Source organism: Dermacentor silvarum, chromosome 1, assembly GCF_013339745.2.
Source record: "Dermacentor silvarum isolate Dsil-2018 chromosome 1, BIME_Dsil_1.4, whole genome shotgun sequence".
Taxonomy (NCBI): domain Eukaryota; kingdom Metazoa; phylum Arthropoda; class Arachnida; order Ixodida; family Ixodidae; genus Dermacentor; species Dermacentor silvarum.
In genome coordinates, this window is record NC_051154.1 from 276341394 (window position 1) to 276345413 (window position 4020).

At 49.6% G+C, this 4020-nt stretch overlaps 3 non-coding genes across 3 annotated transcripts; all 3 read right to left on the minus strand.

Annotated features, from left to right (window-relative positions):
• Positions 1–1389: 1389 nt before the first annotated feature.
• Trnas-aga (transfer RNA serine (anticodon AGA)) lies at positions 1390–1471 on the minus strand. The gene has a single exon. It is a non-coding gene; the product is annotated as a tRNA-Ser (tRNA).
• A 215-nt stretch (positions 1472–1686) lies between these two features.
• Trnas-aga (transfer RNA serine (anticodon AGA)) lies at positions 1687–1768 on the minus strand. The gene has a single exon. It is a non-coding gene; the product is annotated as a tRNA-Ser (tRNA).
• Positions 1769–1984: 216 nt separating this feature from the next.
• On the minus strand, positions 1985–2066 carry Trnas-aga (transfer RNA serine (anticodon AGA)). The gene has a single exon. It is a non-coding gene; the product is annotated as a tRNA-Ser (tRNA).
• Between the last annotated feature and the right edge of the window lie 1954 nt (positions 2067–4020).

Sequence of the window (4020 nt, forward strand, 5' to 3'; positions counted from 1 at the left end):
GCTTCAAGGTAGGTCTCCTCATACCTGGCGTTTTGGGCGGTGGCTCGTCTCCACCATTGTGTCTTGTAGCGTAGCCAGGCTATTGGTCTGGTCGCGCGGGCGTTTCCCCGCCTGGAAGTTAGCGAGCCCGGTATGAGTGTCCATGTCTTCCTGTTCAGGGGCGGTGGAGGCCGCTCCCGGATCAGGTGGGCTCTCTTCCTCACGGTTCGGCATGGCTACAGTGCCCTCTACTTGCTCTTGTGTTCAGTGGCGACGGCTTCATTGATATGTTGCCTTTGTTGCTGAAGTCGTACCTCCGACTTTGCCACCTCGCCAGCTGCTTCCTTAGCCATGGACGACGTGTCTTCCATGTCCGCCTCGTCCATGAGTAGGGCGGAGTTGTCGTCGTTGCTCACGGGTCCGGTCACGCTAGCGTACGTCCGCTCGCACTGACTCTCTCGTGACCGAAGCGTCGGCACGCACCACACGGCGGAATGCGGCAGTCGCGACGAATATGGCCCGTTCCGCGGCAGCGCAGGCACAGAGGGGCCCTGCCCGACACAACCACGAGAGCGAGCTCGCCGGCGACGCTCACCTGGTGTGGGAGATCGTCCAGCATTACGCCCGGCTTCAACTTCAGCGTAACCAGTCTTGTCGTAGAGTTCTTATCAGCCACGCCATGCACCCGAAACCGCTCGCGGGCGACGTCCGTGACCTTAACGAACGGCGCGAAGGCAAGACGCACGTCCTCGTCGGGAACGGTGTGCAGCAGCCAATGCACTTTCAAGCGCACATCCTGGTTGGCGGGGTCAATCACGAAGCATCGGCCCTTTTTGACCTGCAGCTCACCAACGCTGACTACTGCACGGCTTCGTCGTCCTTGAAGGTCACGGCCCAAACGTGGCTCATACGGTAGGCACCGAGAGCCACCACTTCCGGCAGGAGCGATAACGGGGCGAGCGCATCGCGGAAATCTTCCACCCGGTGCAGGCAGGCCCTGATGTCACAATGTAAAAAAACTGTGTTCACAACAGAACGCCCTGTTGGCAAACTCGGCAAAACAACTTGATACTCGTCAGCAGCAAAATTCCTGTTACCGCGGCCGCTCTGGGCCGCTGAAGCCGCTCCTACGGAGCCCGTCATCTTACGTCCGTCACACTCGGTGGCCGGAAGCAGAATCCCTCGGCCACGACTGCCGATCATAGCTGTGCACATAGCCTCGTCAGTACTCAGTACAAATTAGGTCAACTTCCTTTTTTTTGCTTACTTGCGTTGCGGTTAAACGTGTGCCGAACCTTTCAAAATTATCGGACCTCACTTACAGAGTGCTTTAATTACGTGTGCCCTGAATGGCCTTCCCCTACAAAAATGGTAAACTTGTGTCACGTTGCTTCTAAAAAAAAGTATTTACGCAGTCGACAGGATTTGAACCTGTGCGGGGAGACCCCAATGGATTTCTAGTCCATCGCCTTAACCACTCGGCCACGACTGCCGCTCATAGCTGTGCACATAGCCTCGTCAGTACTCATTACAAATTAGGTCAACCTCCTTTTCTTTTGCTTATTTGCGTTGCGCTTAAGCGTGTGCCAAACCTTTCAAAGTTATCGGACATCACTTACAGAGCGCTGTAATTACGTGTGCCCTGAATCGCCTTCCCCTACAAAAATGGTAAACTTATGTCACGTTGCTTCTAAAAAAAAGTATTTACGCAGTCGACAGGATTTGAACCTGTGCGGGGAGACCCCAATGGATTTCTAGTCCATCGCCTTAACCACTCGGCCACGACTGCCGCTCATAGCTGTGCACATAGCCTCGTAAGTACTCAGTACAAATTAGGTCAACCTCCTTTTCTTTTGCTTATTTGCGTTGCGGTTAAGCGTGTGCCAAACCTTTCAAAATTATCGGACATCACTTACAGAGCGCTGTAATTACGTGTGCCCTGAATCGCCTTCCCCTACAAAAATGGTAAACTTATGTCACGTTGCTTGTAAAAAACCAGTATTTACGCAGTCGACAAGATTTGAACCTGTGCGGGGCGACCCCAATGGATTTCTAGTCCATCGCCTTAACCGCTCGGCCACGACTGCTTTTTTTTCCTTTATTACCGACTTGGCAACATACAACACAAGAAATTTTAACAATACATGAGGGTCACGATAATATTGTCTGCCATTGGTTGGCTGACACGGGGGCTAAAAACTCTTGAGGTTCGCAAGCTCAGTCATCACACTGAGCCATGTTGGTTGTTCTTTTTGCAAACTGTACAATTCTTTAATATAACAAATGCTTTCGATGAAGTACTCTCTAACAGGCCGGAGGTTTGGTTCGGCATGTCTCACGGCCATTCTACATTTCCATAAACTATGCAAGGACAACAGCATGAACATGTCATATGGTACAGTGTCTTCATTTAGAGTAGGCAAGAAACGAATCCCGTATGGCGTAATCGGTAAGTCCTTCTTTAAGGTTCTCTGTAAGACATCCCAGTGGAATACCGCATCCCAACAGTCGAGAAAGATGTGTTCAACTGTTTCGGGTTTCCCGCATATTAAACAGTTGACGCTCCAAGGCACAAAAAGTCATTTCTCCTCAAGCCATGGTTTAACAGGTAAAGTATTGGTGTGGAGCTGAAAAAAGAAGGACTTCGCCGGATGGACGTACTGGCATTCGTTTTACTCTCTTTAGCACGTTCTTTTCCGGTTCAATGCGGAACATCGAGCGATACAATGGTACCGGCAACATTGCCTCTATCAAGTCCTTATATAAGCGCTTTCGTGGTACCCGACTTAGGTATTCCATAGAAAACCAAACCTTCAAAAGCTGGAAAGCCCAGACGACTTCCTTTAGAAAACCGCGCAATCTATATTCACTCCACCGGCGAGACGAAACGATGAATTCTGGTATAGCTTCGCTCAGCGTTACTTGAAACATAGTTAACAAAAACGGGTCCTTTTGGTCCCGTAAGTAAACAAACCTGGACACAATCTGCCTTATGAACAAATGTTCAAGACCTAGTCCTCCACTTTTAACGGAACGAAACAGATTGGCGCGACTGGTGCGCTCCCAGCTTGAACCCCATACAAACACCGCGAGTACTCTGTGTAATCGCTGTATGTTGGCCCTTGACATGCACAATGCTTGAAGCATGTAAAAGATTTTAGCAACGGCAAAGAGGTTGCAGACCGTCGCGCGAGCAAACATTGAGAAATTGCGGCCCCCCCCATTTAAGTGTACACTCTCTAACTCTTTCTGTTTCAGCATTCCAGTAATCCACTGCCTCACGGTAGTGCTCAAGCGGCACCCCGAGATACTTTGCCGGCGTGACGGTCCACTGGATATTTACAAACGTACTTGGAGGGTTTACCCAGTTCCCAATCCATACCCCTAGGCATTTATCAAAGTTGATAGCACTGCCTGTCGTTCTGCAGTATGATAACACTTCCGCGATCGCGATTTCAACACTTTCTTTGTCCCGACAAAACAACGCGATGTCGTCCGCATATGCGAGCACTTTCACTTCTGCGGACTGTACTCTGAAACCCAATATTCTATTGTCATTGTTGATCTTCCTACAAAGCGGCTCTATGTATATTGCAAATAAAAAAGGGGACAAGCCACACCCCTGGCGCACGGATGACCGCACCCTAAAGCTTTTGGTAACCTTCTTGTTTATTATGAGACTTGCGGTACAGTCTTGATAGCACATCTTTACCCCATCCAAGATTAATTCACCTACATTTACATGTTCTAGAATACAGAACAGAATTTTATGGGCCACACGGTCGAAAGCCTTCTGCATGTCCAACTGTAACATGGCTCCGTGTTCACCTAGGTCGTCGCAGTATTCTAAAATGCTTCTGGCAATGTGAATGTTTGTATAGATTGACCGTCCTTTAATGCCGCATGTTTGGTGCGCCCTACGATGTGTGTCACTACTCCTTGTAATCGCTTTCCGAGCACTCTGGTAAGTATCTTATAGTCAAAGTTCATCAGTGATATCGGGCGATAAGCGTCGACAGCTAACAATTTATCTGGGTCGTC